Raw genomic sequence first — 24,197 nt, forward strand, 5'->3', positions numbered from 1 at the left:
ATCTGACGTTGCCTCTGAGCTCCGTTGCTGGCAAAGAACTGAAAGTGACATACATTCCTGTGGGGAAACACAGGGCTTTGCTAGGATTTCTCTAGGCAGTGTGTTTTCCCTGGGCCTCACTGTAGCAACACTATCTCGCAAGGGCAGAACTGCATGGGATTTCCTCCGCCAGGAGAGAGCTGCTGCTTTGTAGTTTGTGCTGGGAAACCTTGCTTTGGCAAGTGCGAATTGACCGCATTCAGGCAGAAAGAAAAGAGAATAGCAAGAGGCCTTTTCTCCCCGGCTGCTCTGCCAAGCCCTTCCAGCTCAAACTATGTCGTTGCTCCTCTGGAAGGATCCACGATTCAGGTGGAACTGGTTCGATTCATGTCCATTCGGCTCCATTTGGCTCGAAGAGTGTCGATTCAGCTGGATTCGGCTCAATTGGGCTCCATTAGGCTCGATTTGCTGGATTTGGCTCCATTCAGCTCGATTCGGCCCTCTTCGGCCCTCTTCAGCACTATTCGGCTCTATTCGGCTCTTTTCTACTCTTTTCGACTCCATTCGATTGCGTTGCACAGCATTCTACTCCACTCAACACTATTTTACTCTACCCTACCCTAATTGACTGGAATTGGTTCGAGGGGATTCAACGCGATTTGCCTTGTTTCTTCTCCATTTGGCTCGATTCGACTCTATTCGACTCTGTTCTACTCTACACTATTCTGCTCTGCTCTAACCTTTTGGACTCGATTCTCTTGTATTCTTTTTATTCTCTTTTACTGTGTTCCATTCTCTTCTACTCTATTTTAACCAACCCTACTCTAATCTATTCCACTGGACTCGATTCCACGCATCTCGATGCGATTCGGCTCCAATCGGCTCCGTTGCACTCCATTCATCCCTCTTGGGCTCCAATCGGTTCGATTCAGTTCTAATCGGCTCCATTTCGCCCTGGTCAGCTCTATTCAGCTTGAATAGGCTCTATTCAACTCTATAGGGCTCTATGAGTCTAGTCGACTCTAGTATCTCTTTTCAACTCCATTCTACACCATTCTACTCCATCCGGCTGAATTCTTCTCTATTCTATTGTCTTGTACTCTACCCTTCTCTAGTCTATTCTAATCGATTCGATTGGATTGGACTTGAATGGATGGGATTCAATGCAATTCAACGGGATTCGACGCGATCCAGCATGATTCCGCGGGATTCGGCGCCATTCATCTTGATTTCTATCACGTTGGGTCTTTTGGGCTCTATTTTGCTCTAGTCGGCGATATTCAACTCTATTCTTCTAGACTCTGCACTACTCGACCCTATTCTATTCTTTCAGTTCTCTTCTAGCCTGTTCTGTTCTACTGCATTTTGGTCTAGCCTACCCTACTCTAACTTAGCCTACTGTAATCTCTTCTATACTATTCAACAGACTTGAACGGGATTCGACCTGATTCAGGTCATATCGGCTCGAATCAGCTCCTTTTTGTGCGAATTCAACTCGATTCGGTTGGACTTGGCCCTTTTCCTCTCTCTTCGGCTCTTTTCGGCAGGATTTGACTCTATTTGACTCTAGTCTACTCTTCTCTATTCTTTCTGTTCTATTCTAATCTATTCTTTTCTACCCTACCCTACCCTACCCTACCCTCATCTTACCTGCCCTACACTAAACTATTGGATTGGATTCGACACTTTTCAACGCGATTCGACATGATTCTTCTCGATTCACCTCGAATTTGGTGGATTCGGCTGCATTCAGCTCTCTTTGGCTCTATTCAACTCTATTGGACTCGATTCTACTGTACTCGTCTCTACTTCATTCTATTCGATTCTTTCTCTTGTGTTCTGTTCTGTTCTAGTCTAACCCCTCCTACTCTACCCTCCTCTACTCTAATCTAGTCCATTCGATTCAATGCCTTTCAAGGCGATTCCATGGGATTAGGCTTGAATTGGCTCGATTTAGCTCGATTTGGCTTGAATCGGGTCAATTTGGCTCGATTCTGCTCGATTCAGCATCATTAGGCTCGATCCAAACTTATCCGGCCCTGTTCAGCTCTATTCAACTCTTTTCTACTTTATTCGTCTCTATTTGGCTCCATCCGACTCCATGCCACACCATTCTACTCTGTTCGACTCCATTCTACACTATTCTATTCTCTTCTCCCCCACCCTACTCTAATCTGTTCGATTCATTGAGATTTGTCTCATTTCCTCTCCATTCGACTCGATTCAGCTCGAATTGGATCTATTCATCTCTATTCTGCACTACTCGACTCTGACTAGTCTACTCTACGCCACTCTACTCCATTCTACCCTTTGTATTCTCTTCTCTTCTACTCTATGCTTCTCTAGTCTATTCCTCTGTGCCCTACCCTATTGAATCCCAGCCTAACCTACACTACTCTAAGCTGTTCTATTGAATTCGATTGCATTCAATTCGATCCGATTGGACACAATTGGACGGGATTCGGTGAGATTTCATGAGATTCGATGGGTTTGGGTGGGATTGGATGGACTTCGACGAGATTCGATGCAATAGGATGCGATTAGGTGCGATTTGGCTCGATCTAGCTTGGCTCATTTTCTTGGTCTCTATTTGGCTCGTTCCAGCTCCATTCGGCTCCATTCAGCTCGAATCTGGTTGATTTGACTTGACTGGGCTCGATTGCGCTCAACTGGGCTCGACTCAGCCCTAGATGTCCCTATTCGGTGCTATTCCGCTCTATTCAACTCTTTTCTAGTCTATTCGTCTCGGTTTGACTGCATTTGACTCCATTCCACACCATTCTACACTCTTCTATTTGACAGAACCCTATCCCGCCCTAGTCTTTCCTCATCTAGTCTGCTCTTTTCGATTCTGTTGTATTGGATTCTCGTTTTCTCTTTTCTCTATTCCATTCTATGCTACTCTACCATACCCTACACGAAACTAACCTATCCTGACTTATCCTCTTCTATTCTATTGGATTCTGTTTTCTCTGTTCTACCGTATGCTACCCTACCTTATGAAACGCTACTGTACCATACCCTACTCCATCGGGGTACTCAAGAAGGGTACTAGTTTGGAAAAGGGACTACCTAAGGCAAGGGTACGAGTTCAGGCTACTAGTTAGGGCCACTGTACTAGTTAAGAGTACTAGTTAATGGACGGGTACTAGTTAAGGCTACTAGGAAGGCAAGGTACAAGTGAAGGCTACGACTTCAGGCAAGAGTATTAGTTTAGGCTACTAGATGACGCAAGGGTACAAGTTCATACTACTAAAGGCCAGGGTACTAGTTAAGGCAACTGGTAAAGGCAAGAGTAGTAGTTATGGGTAGCGATAAGGCCAGGGTACTAGTTCAGACTACTAGTTAATGACAGGGTACTAGTGGAGGCAAGGGTACTAGTGAGGGCCAGGGTACTAGTTAAGGCTGGGCTACTAGTCCATGCAAGGCCACTACTTAAGGGTACTAGTTAAGGTTTGGCTACTAGTTAGGAGTAGTAGTAAGGCAAGGGTAGACGTTAAGGCTGTTCCTTAAGGCAAGGCGACTAGTTAAGGGTACTAGTTACGACAAGGCTTCTAGTTCAGAATACTAGTTAGGGCCACTGTGCTAGTTAAGAGTACTAGTTAAGACTACTAGTAAGGCAAGGAACGAGTTAAGGCCACTACTTCAGGCAAGAGTGCTAGTTAAGTCTACTAGTCGATGCAAGGGTACATGTTAATACTACTGGCTAAGTCCAGGGTGCTAGTGAAGGCAACTGGTGAAGGCAAGGGTAGTAGTTATGGGTACTGATAAGGCCAGGCTACTAGTTAAGACTGCTAGTTAATGCAAGGGTACTAGTTAAGGGTACATGTTGAGGCAAGGGTAGCCATTAAGACTATTCCTTAAGGCAAGGCTCCTAGTTAAGGGTACTAGTTAGGACAAGGCTACCAGTTCAGGATACTAGTTAGGGGCACTGTACTAGTTACGAGTACTAGTAAAGGCACGGGTGCTAGTTAAGGCTGCTAGTTAAGGCAAGGTACAAATTAAGGCCCCTGCTTAAGGCAAGAGTACTAGTGAAGGCTACTAGTTGATGCAAGATTACAAGTGAATACTACTAGTTCAGGCCAGGGTACTAGTTAAGGCAACTGGTTACGGCAAGGGTAGTAGTTCTGGGTACTGATACGGTCAGGGTACTAGTTAAGACAACTGGTTAATGCGAGGGTACTAGTTAAGGGTACTACTTAAGGCTGCCAGTGAAGGCCAGGGTCTTAGTTCAGGCTACTGGAGAAGGCCAGGGTACTAGTGAAGGCAAGGCTACTAGTTAAGGGTACTAGTTCAGAGAAGGCTACTAGTTCAGGACACTAGTTAGGGGCACTGTGCTAGTTAAGAGTACTAGCTAAGGCACGAGTACTAGTTCAGGCCACTACTTAAGGCAAGAGTACTAGTTCAGGCTACTCTTTGATGCAAGTTTACAAGTTGATACTTCTAGTTAAGGCCAGGGTCCTAGTTAAGGCAACTGGTTAAGGCAAGGGTACTAGTAAAGGCAAGGCTACTAGTTCGGGGTAGTAGTTAAGGCTTGGCTACTAGTTAAGGGTACCAGTAAGGCAAGGGCAGACGTTCAGACGATTACTTAAAGCAAGGCTACTAGTTCAGGGGACTAATTCAGACAAGGCTACTAGGTCAGGCTACTCGTTATGGCCGCTGTACTAGTTAAGAGTGCTAGTTAAGGCACAGGTACTAGTTAAGGATACTAGTTAAGCAAGGTACAAGTGAAGGCTACGACTTCAGGCAAGACGACTAGTTTAGGCTACCAGTGGATTCAAGGGTACAAGTGAATACTACTAGTTAAGACCAGGGTACCAGTTAAGGCAGCTGGTTAAGGCCAGGGTAGGACTTATGGGGTCTGAGAAGGCCAGGTACTACTTAAGACTACTAGTTAATGCGAGGGTACTAGTTAAGGGTACTAGTTGAGGAAGGCTACGAGTGAAGGCCAGGGTACTAGTGAAGGCTACTGGTGAAGGCCAGGGTACTAGTTAAGGCAGGGCTACTAGTTCAGGGTACTAGTAAGGCAAGGGTAGACATGAAGACTATTACTTAAGGCAAGGCTACTAGTTAAGGGGAGTAGTTCAGACGAGGCTACTAGTTCAGGATACTAGTTAAGGCAAGGGGAGTAGTTCAGATTCAGAATTGAGGGTACTTGTCAAGGCAAGGCTACTCTTCAAGGCTAGTTGTCTAGCCTACTGATCTATACCACTAGTCTGACTAGTCCAGCTGTCTTGTCTAGGCTACTCCTCTAGACTTCTCTTGTCTACTCTACTCTAGTCTACTTTCGTCTACCCTAGTCTACCCAATCAAAAACCACCCTACCCTAACCTTTTCGAATCTATTCAATTGGATTCGATTCAAAGCATTTCAATGTGATGGGACGCGATGATGCTTGAATCGGCTCATTCGGCACCATCAGCTCGATTCAGCTCGATTTGGCTTGAATCGCTTCGATTCAGCTTGTTTCAACTCAATTCGACTTGGTTCAGCCTTATTCGGCTCGATTCGACTCTTTTCTACTCTAGTTTTCTCTATGCAACTCCATTCGACTCGATTCTACTCTATTCTGTTCTACCCTACCCTACCCTACTCTAATCTATTCTAATGGATTCGATTGGACGCTATTCGACGCGATTCATCACGTTTTGTTTCCATTGGGCTCGATTCGGCTAGAATTGGCTCTATTCAGCTCTATTCTGCACTATTTCACTCTGTTCGACTCTACTCTTCTCTCCTTTACTCTTCTCTGCTCTACCGTACTGTGCTATATTCTCTTCCTTCTATTATGTACTGTTCTAGTCTATTCTGTTCTACCCTCCCAGCCGCTCCCCTCCCCTTCTCTAATCTTTGATTCTGTTCGAGTCATCGCATTTTCACGCCATTCGACCCGATTAGGCTTGAATCAGATCAATTCCCTTCGAATCGGTTCGATTGGGCTCCATTTTGCTCCATTCAGCTCCAATGGCATCGATTCTGCTGCATTCTGCTCGATTAGGCCTTCTTTGGCCCTATTCGGCCCAACTATGCTCTATTCGACTCTTTTCTACTCTATTCGTCTCTAGTCGGCTCCGTTCTAATCCATTCCACACCATTCTGCACTATTCTCCTCTACCCTTCCCTACCCTGATCTATTCTAACGGATTCGATTCGACCCGATTCGAAGCGATTCAACGCGATTCATCTTGTTTTGTCTCCATTGGCCTCAATTCGGCTATGTTCTGCACTATCTGACTCTTTTCTACTCTATTCTATTCTGCTGGATTCTTTCTCTTCTGTTCTGTTCTCTCCTATTCTGTTGGACTCTGTTCTATCCTACCCTACCCAACCCTACTGCACCCCACCCAAACCCACCCTACTTGAATCTGTTTCATTCAATTCGATTCACTTCGACGCGATTTGACAGGATTCGACGGGATTCGACCAGGTCCGAAGGCATTTGACGGGATTCAAAGAGATTAGACGAGATTCCACACGATTCAACGTGATTCAGCAGAATTCTAGGAGATTGGACGCAATTCGAAGTTATTGGACGTGATGGGACGTGATTCGTCGTGATTCGACGACATTCGATGCAATCCGATGCGATCCGAAGCGATTCGACCCGGTCCGACACAAAACGATGTGATTTGATGCGATTCGACGTGATTCGATGTGCTTCGACGCTATTCAGTGACAGTCGGCGTGATTCTGCTTGATTCAGCTCCATTAGGTGCGAATCGGCTCTATATGGCTCCTTTACGTCTCTATTCGGCTCCATTCAGCTCTGTTTTCTCTATTCGTCTCTATTTGGCCTATTCGGCTCTATTCGACTCTATTCGAGTCTATTCGACCCTACTCTTTTCTACTCTATTCTATTCCTTCTATTCTGTTCTAATCTCTTCTAGTCTACTCTACTCTATTCTATTCCACCCTCCCCTCCCCTTCTCTAATCTAGACGTTTGGATTGGATTGGATGCATTGAACGGGATTCGACCTGATTAAGCTTGAATCAGCTCGATTCGATTCGATTTGGCTCTATTCGGCTCGTTTTGGCTTGAATTGCTTCGATTCTGCTCAATTCGGCCTCTTTCGGCCCTATTCTGCTCTATTCGACTCTTCTCTACTCTTTTCGTCTCTATTTGACTCCATTCTACTCCATTCTATTTATTCCACACCATTCTACACTATTCTGCTCTACTCTATCCTACACCACTCTAATTTACTCGAATCGATTAGACGTGATTCCTCTCATTTCGACTCCATTCGGCTCTATTCAGCTGTATTCGAGTCTACCCTATTCTACACTAGCCTACTCTATCGTACTCTAGTCTACTCTTCTCTATTTTCTTTCTTCTTCCTATTCTGTTCTGTTCTAGTCTACTCTACCCTATGCTACCCAACTCTAATCTATTCTAATCCATTTGATTGGATTGGATTCAACCCCTTTGGACACGATTCGGCTCAGTTTGGCTCTATTTAGCTCTGTTCGAATCTATTCTACTCTACTCTGTTTCCCTCTACGCTACTCTAGCCTACTGTTTTCTGTATTCGTCCTGTACTGTTCTGTTCTCTTCTGTTTTATTCTGTGCCACTCTACTCTACTCTAGTCCACCCTGCCATACCCGAACCTCCCCTACTCTAATCTGTTCAATTCGATTCCATGAATTCGGACACGATTCAGGTGGAACTGGTTCGATTCATGTCCATTCGGCTCCATTTGGCTTGAAGAGTGTCGATTCAGCTGGATTCGGCTCAATTGGGCTCCATTAGGCTCGATTTGCTGGATTTGGCTCCATTCAGCTCGATTCGGCCCTCTTCGGCCCTCTTCAGCACTATTCGGCTCTATTCGGCTCTTTTCTACTCTTTTCGACTCCATTCGATTGCGTTGCACAGCATTCTACTCCACTCAACACTATTTTACTCTACCCTACCCTAATTGACTGGAATTGGTTCGAGGGGATTCAACGCGATTTGCCTTGTTTCTTCTCCATTTGGCTCGATTCGACTCTATTCGACTCTGTTCTACTCTACACTATTCTGCTCTGCTCTAACCTTTTGGACTCGATTCTCTTGTATTCTTTTTATTCTCTTTTACTGTGTTCCATTCTCTTCTACTCTATTTTAACCAACCCTACTCTAATCTATTCCACTGGACTCGATTCCACGCATCTCGATGCGATTCGGCTCCAATCGGCTCCGTTGCACTCCATTCATCCCTCTTGGGCTCCAATCGGTTCGATTCAGTTCTAATCGGCTCCATTTCGCCCTGGTCAGCTCTATTCAGCTTGAATAGGCTCTATTCAACTCTATAGGGCTCTATGAGTCTAGTCGACTCTAGTATCTCTTTTCAACTCCATTCTACACCATTCTACTCCATCCGGCTGAATTCTTCTCTATTCTATTGTCTTGTACTCTACCTTTCTCTAGTCTATTCTAATCGATTCGATTGGATTGGACTTGAATGGATGGGATTCAATGCAATTCAACAGGATTCGACGCGATCCAGCATGATTCCGCGGGATTCGGCGCCATTCATCTTGATTTCTATCACGTTGGGTCTTTTGGGCTCTATTTTGCTCTAGTCGGCGATATTCAACTCTATTCTTCTAGACTCTGCACTACTCGACCCTATTCTATTCTTTCAGTTCTCTTCTAGCCTGTTCTGTTCTACTGCATTTTGGTCTAGCCTACCCTACTCTAACTTAGCCTACTGTAATCTCTTCTATACTATTCAACAGACTTGAACGGGATTCGACCTGATTCAGGTCATATCGGCTCGAATCAGCTCCTTTTTGTGCGAATTCAACTCGATTCGGTTGGACTTGGCCCTTTTCCTCTCTCTTCGGCTCTTTTCGGCAGGATTTGACTCTATTTGACTCTAGTCTACTCTTCTCTATTCTTTCTGTTCTATTCTAATCTATTCTTTTCTACCCTACCCTACCCTACCCTACCCTCATCTTACCTGCCCTACACTAAACTATTGGATTGGATTCGACACTTTTCAACGCGATTCGACATGATTCTTCTCGATTCACCTCGAATTTGGTGGATTCGGCTGCATTCAGCTCTCTTTGGCTCTATTCAACTCTATTGGACTCGATTCTACTGTACTCGTCTCTACTTCATTCTATTCGATTCTTTCTCTTGTGTTCTGTTCTGTTCTAGTCTAACCCCTCCTACTCTACCCTCCTCTACTCTAATCTAGTCCATTCGATTCAATGCCTTTCAAGGCGATTCCATGGGATTAGGCTTGAATTGGCTCGATTTAGCTCGATTTGGCTTGAATCGGGTCAATTTGGCTCGATTCTGCTCGATTCAGCATCATTAGGCTCGATCCAAACTTATCCGGCCCTGTTCAGCTCTATTCAACTCTTTTCTACTTTATTCGTCTCTATTTGGCTCCATCCGACTCCATGCCACACCATTCTACTCTGTTCGACTCCATTCTACACTATTCTATTCTCTTCTCCCCCACCCTACTCTAATCTGTTCGATTCATTGAGATTTGTCTCATTTCCTCTCCATTCGACTCGATTCAGCTCGAATTGGATCTATTCATCTCTATTCTGCACTACTCGACTCTGACTAGTCTACTCTACGCCACTCTACTCCATTCTACCCTTTGTATTCTCTTCTCTTCTACTCTATGCTTCTCTAGTCTATTCCTCTGTGCCCTACCCTATTGAATCCCAGCCTAACCTACACTACTCTAAGCTGTTCTATTGAATTCGATTGCATTCAATTCGATCCGATTGGACACAATTGGACGGGATTCGGTGAGATTTCATGAGATTCGATGGGTTTGGGTGGGATTGGATGGACTTCGACGAGATTCGATGCAATAGGATGCGATTAGGTGCGATTTGGCTCGATCTAGCTTGGCTCATTTTCTTGGTCTCTATTTGGCTCGTTCCAGCTCCATTCGGCTCCATTCAGCTCGAATCTGGTTGATTTGACTTGATTGGGCTCGATTGCGCTCAACTGGGCTCGACTCAGCCCTAGATGTCCCTATTCGGTGCTATTCCGCTCTATTCAACTCTTTTCTAGTCTATTCGTCTCGGTTTGACTGCATTTGACTCCATTCCACACCATTCTACAGTCTTCTATTTGACAGAACCCTATCCCGCCCTAGTCTTTCCTCATCTAGTCTGCTCTTTTCGATTCTGTTGTATTGGATTCTCGTTTTCTCTTTTCTCTATTCCATTCTATGCTACTCTACCATACCCTACACGAAACTAACCTATCCTGACTTATCCTCTTCTATTCTATTGGATTCTGTTTTCTCTGTTCTACCGTATGCTACCCTACCTTATGAAACGCTACTGTACCATACCCTACTCCATCGGGGTACTCAAGAAGGGTACTAGTTTGGAAAAGGGACTACCTAAGGCAAGGGTACGAGTTCAGGCTACTAGTTAGGGCCACTGTACTAGTTAAGAGTACTAGTTAATGGACGGGTACTAGTTAAGGCTACTAGGAAGGCAAGGTACAAGTGAAGGCTACGACTTCAGGCAAGAGTATTAGTTTAGGCTACTAGATGACGCAAGGGTACAAGTTCATACTACTAAAGGCCAGGGTACTAGTTAAGGCAACTGGTAAAGGCAAGAGTAGTAGTTATGGGTAGCGATAAGGCCAGGGTACTAGTTCAGACTACTAGTTAATGACAGGGTACTAGTGGAGGCAAGGGTACTAGTGAGGGCCAGGGTACTAGTTAAGGCTGGGCTACTAGTCCATGCAAGGCCACTACTTAAGGGTACTAGTTAAGGTTTGGCTACTAGTTAGGAGTAGTAGTAAGGCAAGGGTAGACGTTAAGGCTGTTCCTTAAGGCAAGGCGACTAGTTAAGGGTACTAGTTACGACAAGGCTTCTAGTTCAGAATACTAGTTAGGGCCACTGTGCTAGTTAAGAGTACTAGTTAAGACTACTAGTAAGGCAAGGAACGAGTTAAGGCCACTACTTCAGGCCAGAGTGCTAGTTAAGTCTACTAGTCGATGCAAGGGTACATGTTAATACTACTGGCTAAGTCCAGGGTGCTAGTGAAGGCAACTGGTGAAGGCAAGGGTAGTAGTTATCGGTACTGATAAGGCCAGGCTACTAGTTAAGACTGCTAGTTAATGCAAGGGTACTAGTTAAGGGTACATGTTGAGGCAAGGGTAGCCATTAAGACTATTCCTTAAGGCAAGGCTCCTAGTTAAGGGTACTAGTTAGGACAAGGCTACCAGTTCAGGATACTAGTTAGGGGCACTGTACTAGTTACGAGTACTAGTAAAGGCACGGGTGCTAGTTAAGGCTGCTAGTTAAGGCAAGGTACAAATTAAGGCCCCTGCTTAAGGCAAGAGTACTAGTGAAGGCTACTAGTTGATGCAAGATTACAAGTGAATACTACTAGTTCAGGCCAGGGTACTAGTTAAGGCAACTGGTTACGGCAAGGGTAGTAGTTCTGGGTACTGATACGGTCAGGGTACTAGTTAAGACAACTGGTTAATGCGAGGGTACTAGTTAAGGGTACTACTTAAGGCTGCCAGTGAAGGCCAGGGTCTTAGTTCAGGCTACTGGAGAAGGCCAGGGTACTAGTGAAGGCAAGGCTACTAGTTAAGGGTACTAGTTCAGAGAAGGCTACTAGTTCAGGACACTAGTTAGGGGCACTGTGCTAGTTAAGAGTACTAGCTAAGGCACGAGTACTAGTTCAGGCCACTACTTAAGGCAAGAGTACTAGTTCAGGCTACTCTTTGATGCAAGTTTACAAGTTGATACTTCTAGTTAAGGCCAGGGTCCTAGTTAAGGCAACTGGTTAAGGCAAGGGTACTAGTAAAGGCAAGGCTACTAGTTCGGGGTAGTAGTTAAGGCTTGGCTACTAGTTAAGGGTACCAGTAAGGCAAGGGCAGACGTTCAGACGATTACTTAAAGCAAGGCTACTAGTTCAGGGGACTAATTCAGACAAGGCTACTAGGTCAGGCTACTCGTTATGGCCGCTGTACTAGTTAAGAGTGCTAGTTAAGGCACAGGTACTAGTTAAGGATACTAGTTAAGCAAGGTACAAGTGAAGGCTACGACTTCAGGCAAGACGACTAGTTTAGGCTACCAGTGGATTCAAGGGTACAAGTGAATACTACTAGTTAAGACCAGGGTACCAGTTAAGGCAGCTGGTTAAGGCCAGGGTAGGACTTATGGGGTCTGAGAAGGCCAGGTACTACTTAAGACTACTAGTTAATGCGAGGGTACTAGTTAAGGGTACTAGTTGAGGAAGGCTACGAGTGAAGGCCAGGGTACTAGTGAAGGCTACTGGTGAAGGCCAGGGTACTAGTTAAGGCAGGGCTACTAGTTCAGGGTACTAGTAAGGCAAGGGTAGACATGAAGACTATTACTTAAGGCAAGGCTACTAGTTAAGGGGAGTAGTTCAGACGAGGCTACTAGTTCAGGATACTAGTTAAGGCAAGGGGAGTAGTTCAGATTCAGAATTGAGGGTACTTGTCAAGGCAAGGCTACTCTTCAAGGCTAGTTGTCTAGCCTACTGATCTATACCACTAGTCTGACTAGTCCAGCTGTCTTGTCTAGGCTACTCCTCTAGACTTCTCTTGTCTACTCTACTCTAGTCTACTTTCGTCTACCCTAGTCTACCCAATCAAAAACCACCCTACCCTAACCTTTTCGAATCTATTCAATTGGATTCGATTCAAAGCATTTCAATGTGATGGGACGCGATGATGCTTGAATCGGCTCATTCGGCACCATCAGCTCGATTCAGCTCGATTTGGCTTGAATCGCTTCGATTCAGCTTGTTTCAACTCAATTCGACTTGGTTCAGCCTTATTCGGCTCGATTCGACTCTTTTCTACTCTAGTTTTCTCTATGCAACTCCATTCGACTCGATTCTACTCTATTCTGTTCTACCCTACCCTACCCTACTCTAATCTATTCTAATGGATTCGATTGGACGCTATTCGACGCGATTCATCACGTTTTGTTTCCATTGGGCTCGATTCGGCTAGAATTGGCTCTATTCAGCTCTATTCTGCACTATTTCACTCTGTTCGACTCTACTCTTCTCTCCTTTACTCTTCTCTGCTCTACCGTACTGTGCTATATTCTCTTCCTTCTATTATGTACTGTTCTAGTCTATTCTGTTCTACCCTCCCAGCCGCTCCCCTCCCCTTCTCTAATCTTTGATTCTGTTCGAGTCATCGCATTTTCACGCCATTCGACCCGATTAGGCTTGAATCAGATCAATTCCCTTCGAATCGGTTCGATTGGGCTCCATTTTGCTCCATTCAGCTCCAATGGCATCGATTCTGCTGCATTCTGCTCGATTAGGCCTTCTTTGGCCCTATTCGGCCCAACTATGCTCTATTCGACTCTTTTCTACTCTATTCGTCTCTAGTCGGCTCCGTTCTAATCCATTCCACACCATTCTGCACTATTCTCCTCTACCCTTCCCTACCCTGATCTATTCTAACGGATTCGATTCGACCCGATTCGAAGCGATTCAACGCGATTCATCTTGTTTTGTCTCCATTGGCCTCAATTCGGCTATGTTCTGCACTATCTGACTCTTTTCTACTCTATTCTATTCTGCTGGATTCTTTCTCTTCTGTTCTGTTCTCTCCTATTCTGTTGGACTCTGTTCTATCCTACCCTACCCAACCCTACTGCACCCCACCCAAACCCACCCTACTTGAATCTGTTTCATTCAATTCGATTCACTTCGACGCGATTTGACAGGATTCGACGGGATTCGACCAGGTCCGAAGGCATTTGACGGGATTCAAAGAGATTAGACGAGATTCCACACGATTCAACGTGATTCAGCAGAATTCTAGGAGATTGGACGCAATTCGAAGTTATTGGACGTGATGGGACGTGATTCGTCGTGATTCGACGACATTCGATGCAATCCGATGCGATCCGAAGCGATTCGACCCGGTCCGACACAAAACGATGTGATTTGATGCGATTCGACGTGATTCGATGTGCTTCGACGCTATTCAGTGACAGTCGGCGTGATTCTGCTTGATTCAGCTCCATTAGGTGCGAATCGGCTCTATATGGCTCCTTTACGTCTCTATTCGGCTCCATTCAGCTCTGTTTTCTCTATTCGTCTCTATTTGGCCTATTCGGCTCTATTCGACTCTATTCGAGTCTATTCGACCCTACTCTTTTCTACTCTATTCTATTCCTTCTATTCTGTTCTAATCTCTTCTAGTCTACTCTACTCTATTCTATTCCACCCTCCCCTCCCCTTCTCTAATCTAGACGTTTGGATTGGATTGGATGCATTGAACGGGATTCGACCTGATTAAGCTTGAATCAGCTCGATTCGATTCGATTTGGCTCTATTCGGCTCGTTTTGGCTTGAATTGCTTCGATTCTGCTCAATTCGGCCTCTTTCGGCCCTATTCTGCTCTATTCGACTCTTCTCTACTCTTTTCGTCTCTATTTGACTCCATTCTACTCCATTCTATTTATTCCACACCATTCTACACTATTCTGCTCTACTCTATCCTACACCACTCTAATTTACTCGAATCGATTAGACGTGATTCCTCTCATTTCGACTCCATTCGGCTCTATTCAGCTGTATTCGAGTCTACCCTATTCTACACTAGCCTACTCTATCGTACTCTAGTCTACTCTTCTCTATTTTCTTTCTTCTTCCTATTCTGTTCTGTTCTAGTCTACTCTACCCTATGCTACCCAACTCTAATCTATTCTAATCCATTTGATTGGATTGGATTCAACCCCTTTGGACACGATTCGGCTCAGTTTGGCTCTATTTAGCTCTGTTCGAATCTATTCTACTCTACTCTGTTTCCCTCTACGCTACTCTAGCCTACTGTTTTCTGTATTCGTCCTGTACTGTTCTGTTCTCTTCTGTTTTATTCTGTGCCACTCTACTCTACTCTAGTCCACCCTGCCATACCCGAACCTCCCCTACTCTAATCTGTTCAATTCGATTCCATGAATTCGGACACGATTCAGGTGGAACTGGTTCGATTCATGTCCATTCGGCTCCATTTGGCTTGAAGAGTGTCGATTCAGCTGGATTCGGCTCAATTGGGCTCCATTAGGCTCGATTTGCTGGATTTGGCTCCATTCAGCTCGATTCGGCCCTCTTCGGCCCTCTTCAGCACTATTCGGCTCTATTCGGCTCTTTTCTACTCTTTTCGACTCCATTCGATTGCGTTGCACAGCATTCTACTCCACTCAACACTATTTTACTCTACCCTACCCTAATTGACTGGAATTGGTTCGAGGGGATTCAACGCGATTTGCCTTGTTTCTTCTCCATTTGGCTCGATTCGACTCTATTCGACTCTGTTCTACTCTACACTATTCTGCTCTGCTCTAACCTTTTGGACTCGATTCTCTTGTATTCTTTTTATTCTCTTTTACTGTGTTCCATTCTCTTCTACTCTATTTTAACCAACCCTACTCTAATCTATTCCACTGGACTCGATTCCACGCATCTCGATGCGATTCGGCTCCAATCGGCTCCGTTGCACTCCATTCATCCCTCTTGGGCTCCAATCGGTTCGATTCAGTTCTAATCGGCTCCATTTCGCCCTGGTCAGCTCTATTCAGCTTGAATAGGCTCTATTCAACTCTATAGGGCTCTATGAGTCTAGTCGACTCTAGTATCTCTTTTCAACTCCATTCTACACCATTCTACTCCATCCGGCTGAATTCTTCTCTATTCTATTGTCTTGTACTCTACCTTTCTCTAGTCTATTCTAATCGATTCGATTGGATTGGACTTGAATGGATGGGATTCAATGCAATTCAACGGGATTCGACGCGATCCAGCATGATTCCGCGGGATTCGGCGCCATTCATCTTGATTTCTATCACGTTGGGTCTTTTGGGCTCTATTTTGCTCTAGTCGGCGATATTCAACTCTATTCTTCTAGACTCTGCACTACTCGACCCTATTCTATTCTTTCAGTTCTCTTCTAGCCTGTTCTGTTCTACTGCATTTTGGTCTAGCCTACCCTACTCTAACTTAGCCTACTGTAATCTCTTCTATACTATTCAACAGACTTGAACGGGATTCGACCTGATTCAGGTCATATCGGCTCGAATCAGCTCCTTTTTGTGCGAATTCAACTCGATTCGGTTGGACTTGGCCCTTTTCCTCTCTCTTCGGCTCTTTTCGGCAGGATTTGACTCTATTTGACTCTAGTCTACTCTTCTCTATTCTTTCTGTTCTATTCTAATCTATTCTTTTCTACCCTACCCTACCCTACCCTACCCTCATCTTACCTGCCCTACACTAAACTATTGGATTGGATTCGACACTTTTCAACGCGATTCGACATGATTCTTCTCGATTCACCTCGAATTTGGTGGATTCGGCTGCATTCAGCTCTCTTTGGCTCTATTCAACTCTATTGGACTCGATTCTACTGTACTCGTCTCTACTTCATTCTATTCGATTCTTTCTCTTGTGTTCTGTTCTGTTCTAGTCTAACCCCTCCTACTCTACCCTCCTCTACTCTAATCTAGTCCATTCGATTCAATGCCTTTCAAGGCGATTCCATGGGATTAGGCTTGAATTGGCTCGATTTAGCTCGATTTGGCTTGAATCGGGTCAATTTGGCTCGATTCTGCTCGATTCAGCATCATTAGGCTCGATCCAAACTTATCCGGCCCTGTTCAGCTCTATTCAACTCTTTTCTACTTTATTCGTCTCTATTTGGCTCCATCCGACTCCATGCCACACCATTCTACTCTGTTCGACTCCATTCTACACTATTCTATTCTCTTCTCCCCCACCCTACTCTAATCTGTTCGATTCATTGAGATTTGTCTCATTTCCTCTCCATTCGACTCGATTCAGCTCGAATTGGATCTATTCATCTCTATTCTGCACTACTCGACTCTGACTAGTCTACTCTACGCCACTCTACTCCATTCTACCCTTTGTATTCTCTTCTCTTCTACTCTATGCTTCTCTAGTCTATTCCTCTGTGCCCTACCCTATTGAATCCCAGCCTAACCTACACTACTCTAAGCTGTTCTATTGAATTCGATTGCATTCAATTCGATCCGATTGGACACAATTGGACGGGATTCGGTGAGATTTCATGAGATTCGATGGGTTTGGGTGGGATTGGATGGACTTCGACGAGATTCGATGCAATAGGATGCGATTAGGTGCGATTTGGCTCGATCTAGCTTGGCTCATTTTCTTGGTCTCTATTTGGCTCGTTCCAGCTCCATTCGGCTCCATTCAGCTCGAATCTGGTTGATTTGACTTGATTGGGCTCGATTGCGCTCAATTGGGCTCGACTCAGCCCTAGATGTCCCTATTCGGTGCTATTCCGCTCTATTCAACTCTTTTCTAGTCTATTCGTCTCGGTTTGACTGCATTTGACTCCATTCCACACCATTCTACAGTCTTCTATTTGACAGAACCCTATCCCGCCCTAGTCTTTCCTCATCTAGTCTGCTCTTTTCGATTCTGTTGTATTGGATTCTCGTTTTCTCTTTTCTCTATTCCATTCTATGCTACTCTACCATACCCTACACGAAACTAACCTATCCTGACTTATCCTCTTCTATTCTATTGGATTCTGTTTTCTCTGTTCTACCGTATGCTACCCTACCTTATGAAACGCTACTGTACCATACCCTACTCCATCGGGGTACTCAAGAAGGGTACTAGTTTGGAAAAGGGACTACCTAAGGCAAGGGTACGAGTTCAGGCTACTAGTTAGGGCCACTGTACTAGTTAAGAGTACTAGTTAATGGACGGGTACTAGTTAAGGCTACTAGGAAGGCAAGGTACAAGTGAAGGCTACGACTTCAGGCAAGAGTATTAGTTTAGGCTACTAGATGACGCAAGGGTACAAGTTCATACTACTAAAGGCCAGGGTACTAGTTAAGGCAACTGGTAAAGGCAAGAGTAGTAGTTATGGGTAGCGATAAGGCCAGGGTACTAGTTCAGACTACTAGTTAATGACAGGGTACTAGTGGAGGCAAGGGTACTAGTGAGGGCCAGGGTACTAGTTAAGGCTGGGCTACTAGTCCATGCAAGGCCACTACTTAAGGGTACTAGTTAAGGTTTGGCTACTAGTTAGGAGTAGTAGTAAGGCAAGGGTAGACGTTAAGGCTGTTCCTTAAGGCAAGGCGACTAGTTAAGGGTACTAGTTACGACAAGGCTTCTAGTTCAGAATACTAGTTAGGGCCACTGTGCTAGTTAAGAGTACTAGTTAAGACTACTAGTAAGGCAAGGAACGAGTTAAGGCCACTACTTCAGGCCAGAGTGCTAGTTAAGTCTACTAGTCGATGCAAGGGTACATGTTAATACTACTGGCTAAGTCCAGGGTGCTAGTGAAGGCAACTGGTGAAGGCAAGGGTAGTAGTTATCGGTACTGATAAGGCCAGGCTACTAGTTAAGACTGCTAGTTAATGCAAGGGTACTAGTTAAGGGTACATGTTGAGGCAAGGGTAGCCATTAAGACTATTCCTTAAGGCAAGGCTCCTAGTTAAGGGTACTAGTTAGGACAAGGCTACCAGTTCAGGATACTAGTTAGGGGCACTGTACTAGTTACGAGTACTAGTAAAGGCACGGGTGCTAGTTAAGGCTGCTAGTTAAGGCAAGGTACAAATTAAGGCCCCTGCTTAAGGCAAGAGTACTAGTGAAGGCTACTAGTTGATGCAAGATTACAAGTGAATACTACTAGTTCAGGCCAGGGTACTAGTTAAGGCAACTGGTTACGGCAAGGGTAGTAGTTCTGGGTACTGATACGGTCAGGGTACTAGTTAAGACAACTGGTTAATGCGAGGGTACTAGTTAAGGGTACTACTTAAGGCTGCCAGTGAAGGCCAGGGTCTTAGTTCAGGCTACTGGAGAAGGCCAGGGTACTAGTGAAGGCAAGGCTACTAGTTAAGGGTACTAGTTCAGAGAAGGCTACTAGTTCAGGACACTAGTTAGGGGCACTGTGCTAGTTAAGAGTACTAGCTAAGGCACGAGTACTAGTTCAGGCCACTACTTAAGGCAAGAGTACTAGTTCAGGCTACTCTTTGATGCAAGTTTACAAGTTGATACTTCTAGTTAAGGCCAGGGTCCTAGTTAAGGCAAGTGGTTAAGGCAAGGGTACTAGTAAAGGCAAGGCTACTAGTTCGGGGTAGTAGTTAAGGCTTGGCTACTAGTTAAGGGTACCAGTAAGGCAAGGGCAGACGTTCAGACGATTACTTAAAGCAAGGCTACTAGTTCAGGGGACTAATTCAGACAAGGCTACTAGGTCAGGCTACTCGTTATGGCCGCTGTACTAGTTAAGAGTGCTAGTTAAGGCACAGGTACTAGTTAAGGATACTAGTTAAGCAAGGTACAAGTGAAGGCTACGACTTCAGGCAAGACGACTAGTTTAGGCTACCAGTGGATTCAAGGGTACAAGTGAATACTACTAGTTAAGACCAGGGTACCAGTTAAGGCAGCTGGTTAAGGCCAGGGTAGGACTTATGGGGTCTGAGAAGGCCAGGTACTACTTAAGACTACTAGTTAATGCGAGGGTACTAGTTAAGGGTACTAGTTGAGGAAGGCTACGAGTGAAGGCCAGGGTACTAGTGAAGGCTACTGGTGAAGGCCAGGGTACTAGTTAAGGCAGGGCTACTAGTTCAGGGTACTAGTAAGGCAAGGGTAGACATGAAGACTATTACTTAAGGCAAGGCTACTAGTTAAGGGGAGTAGTTCAGACGAGGCTACTAGTTCAGGATACTAGTTAAGGCAAGGGGAGTAGTTCAGATTCAGAATTGAGGGTACTTGTCAAGGCAAGGCTACTCTTCAAGGCTAGTTGTCTAGCCTACTGATCTATACCACTAGTCTGACTAGTCCAGCTGTCTTGTCTAGGCTACTCCTCTAGACTTCTCTTGTCTACTCTACTCTAGTCTACTTTCGTCTACCCTAGTCTACCCAATCAAAAACCACCCTACCCTAACCTTTTCGAATCTATTCAATTGGATTCGATTCAAAGCATTTCAATGTGATGGGACGCGATGATGCTTGAATCGGCTCATTCGGCACCATTAGCTCGATTCAGCTCGATTTGGCTTGAATCGCTTCGATTCAGCTTGTTTCAACTCAATTCGACTTGGTTCAGCCTTATTCGGCTCGATTCGACTCTTTTCTACTCTAGTTTTCTCTATGCAACTCCATTCGACTCGATTCTACTCTATTCTGTTCTACCCTACCCTACCCTACTCTAATCTATTCTAATGGATTCGATTGGACGCTATTCGACGCGATTCATCACGTTTTGTTTCCATTGGGCTCGATTCGGCTAGAATTGGCTCTATTCAGCTCTATTCTGCACTATTTCACTCTGTTCGACTCTACTCTTCTCTCCTTTACTCTTCTCTGCTCTACCGTACTGTGCTATATTCTCTTCCTTCTATTATGTACTGTTCTAGTCTATTCTGTTCTACCCTCCCAGCCGCTCCCCTCCCCTTCTCTAATCTTTGATTCTGTTCGAGTCATCGCATTTTCACGCCATTCGACCCGATTAGGCTTGAATCAGATCAATTCCCTTCGAATCGGTTCGATTGGGCTCCATTTTGCTCCATTCAGCTCCAATGGCATCGATTCTGCTGCATTCTGCTCGATTAGGCCTTCTTTGGCCCTATTCGGCCCAACTATGCTCTATTCGACTCTTTTCTACTCTATTCGTCTCTAGTCGGCTCCGTTCTAATCCATTCCACACCATTCTGCACTATTCTCCTCTACCCTTCCCTACCCTGATCTATTCTAACGGATTCGATTCGACCCGATTCGAAGCGATTCAACGCGATTCATCTTGTTTTGTCTCCATTGGCCTCAATTCGGCTATGTTCTGCACTATCTGACTCTTTTCTACTCTATTCTATTCTGCTGGATTCTTTCTCTTCTGTTCTGTTCTCTCCTATTCTGTTGGACTCTGTTCTATCCTACCCTACCCAACCCTACTGCACCCCACCCAAACCCACCCTACTTGAATCTGTTTCATTCAATTCGATTCACTTCGACGCGATTTGACAGGATTCGACGGGATTCGACCAGGTCCGAAGGCATTTGACGGGATTCAAAGAGATTAGACGAGATTCCACACGATTCAACGTGATTCAGCAGAATTCTAGGAGATTGGACGCAATTCGAAGTTATTGGACGTGATGGGACGTGATTCGTCGTGATTCGACGACATTCGATGCAATCCGATGCGATCCGAAGCGATTCGACCCGGTCCGACACAAAACGATGTGATTTGATGCGATTCGACGTGATTCGATGTGCTTCGACGCTATTCAGTGACAGTCGGCGTGATTCTGCTTGATTCAGCTCCATTAGGTGCGAATCGGCTCTATATGGCTCCTTTACGTCTCTATTCGGCTCCATTCAGCTCTGTTTTCTCTATTCGTCTCTATTTGGCCTATTCGGCTCTATTCGACTCTATTCGAGTCTATTCGACCCTACTCTTTTCTACTCTATTCTATTCCTTCTATTCTGTTCTAATCTCTTCTAGTCTACTCTACTCTATTCTATTCCACCCTCCCCTCCCCTTCTCTAATCTAGACGTTTGGATTGGATTGGATGCATTGAACGGGATTCGACCTGATTAAGCTTGAATCAGCTCGATTCGATTCGATTTGGCTCTATTCGGCTCGTTTTGGCTTGAATTGCTTCGATTCTGCTCAATTCGGCCTCTTTCGGCCCTATTCTGCTCTATTCGACTCTTCTCTACTCTTTTCGTCTCTATTTGACTCCATTCTACTCCATTCTATTTATTCCACACCATTCTACACTATTCTGCTCTACTCTATCCTACACCACTCTAATTTACTCGAATCGATTAGACGTGATTCCTCTCATTTCGACTCCATTCGGCTCTATTCAGCTGTATTCGAGTCTACCCTATTCTACACTAGCCTACTCTATCGTACTCTAGTCTACTCTTCTCTATTTTCTTTCTTCTTCCTATTCTGTTCTGTTCTAGTCTACTCTACCCTATGCTACCCAACTCTAATCTATTCTAATCCATTTGATTGGATTGGATTCAACCCCTTTGGACACGATTCGGCTCAGTTTGGCTCTATTTAGCTCTGTTCGAATCTATTCTACTCTACTCTGTTTCCCTCTACGCTACTCTAGCCTACTGTTTTCTGTATTCGTCCTGTACTGTTCTGTTCTCTTCTGTTTTATTCTGTGCCACTCTACTCTACTCTAGTCCACCCTGCCATACCCGAACCTCCCCTACTCTAATCTGTTCAATTCGATTCCATGAATTCGGACACGATTCAGGTGGAACTGGTTCGATTCATGTCCATTCGGCTCCATTTGGCTCGAAGAGTGTCGATTCAGCTGGATTCGGCTCAATTGGGCTCCATTAGGCTCGATTTGCTGGATTTGGCTCCATTCAGCTCGATTCGGCCCTCTTCGGCCCTCTTCAGCACTATTCGGCTCTATTCGGCTCTTTTCTACTCTTTTCGACTCCATTCGATTGCGTTGCACAGCATTCTACTCCACTCAACACTATTTTACTCTACCCTACCCTAATTGACTGGAATTGGTTCGAGGGGATTCAACGCGATTTGCCTTGTTTCTTCTCCATTTGGCTCGATTCGACTCTATTCGACTCTGTTCTACTCTACACTATTCTGCTCTGCTCTAACCTTTTGGACTCGATTCTCTTGTATTCTTTTTATTCTCTTTTACTGTGTTCCATTCTCTTCTACTCTATTTTAACCAACCCTACTCTAATCTATTCCACTGGACTCGATTCCACGCATCTCGATGCGATTCGGCTCCAATCGGCTCCGTTGCACTCCATTCATCCCTCTTGGGCTCCAATCGGTTCGATTCAGTTCTAATCGGCTCCATTTCGCCCTGGTCAGCTCTATTCAGCTTGAATAGGCTCTATTCAACTCTATAGGGCTCTATGAGTCTAGTCGACTCTAGTATCTCTTTTCAACTCCATTCTACACCATTCTACTCCATCCGGCTGAATTCTTCTCTATTCTATTGTCTTGTACTCTACCTTTCTCTAGTCTATTCTAATCGATTCGATTGGATTGGACTTGAATGGATGGGATTCAATGCAATTCAACGGGATTCGACGCGATCCAGCATGATTCCGCGGGATTCGGCGCCATTCATCTTGATTTCTATCACGTTGGGTCTTTTGGGCTCTATTTTGCTCTAGTCGGCGATATTCAACTCTATTCTTCTAGACTCTGCACTACTCGACCCTATTCTATTCTTTCAGTTCTCTTCTAGCCTGTTCTGTTCTACTGCATTTTGGTCTAGCCTACCCTACTCTAACTTAGCCTACTGTAATCTCTTCTATACTATTCAACAGACTTGAACGGGATTCGACCTGATTCAGGTCATATCGGCTCGAATCAGCTCCTTTTTGTGCGAATTCAACTCGATTCGGTTGGACTTGGCCCTTTTCCTCTCTCTTCGGCTCTTTTCGGCAGGATTTGACTCTATTTGACTCTAGTCTACTCTTCTCTATTCTTTCTGTTCTATTCTAATCTATTCTTTTCTACCCTACCCTACCCTACCCTACCCTCATCTTACCTGCCCTACACTAAACTATTGGATTGGATTCGACACTTTTCAACGCGATTCGACATGATTCTTCTCGATTCACCTCGAATTTGGTGGATTCGGCTGCATTCAGCTCTCTTTGGCTCTATTCAACTCTATTGGACTCGATTCTACTGTACTCGTCTCTACTTCATTCTATTCGATTCTTTCTCTTGTGTTCTGTTCTGTTCTAGTCTAACCCCTCCTACTCTACCCTCCTCTACTCTAATCTAGTCCATTCGATTCAATGCCTTTCAAGGCGATTCCATGGGATTAGGCTTGAATTGGCTCGATTTAGCTCGATTTGGCTTGAATCGGGTCAATTTGGCTCGATTCTGCTCGATTCAGCATCATTAGGCTCGATCCAAACTTATCCGGCCCTGTTCAGCTCTATTCAACTCTTTTCTACTTTATTCGTCTCTATTTGGCTCCATCCGACTCCATGCCACACCATTCTACTCTGTTCGACTCCATTCTACACTATTCTATTCTCTTCTCCCCCACCCTACTCTAATCTGTTCGATTCATTGAGATTTGTCTCATTTCCTCTCCATTCGACTCGATTCAGCTCGAATTGGATCTATTCATCTCTATTCTGCACTACTCGACTCTGACTAGTCTACTCTACGCCACTCTACTCCATTCTACCCTTTGTATTCTCTTCTCTTCTACTCTAT

Source organism: Elephas maximus, chromosome 5, assembly GCF_024166365.1.
Source record: "Elephas maximus indicus isolate mEleMax1 chromosome 5, mEleMax1 primary haplotype, whole genome shotgun sequence".
Taxonomy (NCBI): domain Eukaryota; kingdom Metazoa; phylum Chordata; class Mammalia; order Proboscidea; family Elephantidae; genus Elephas; species Elephas maximus.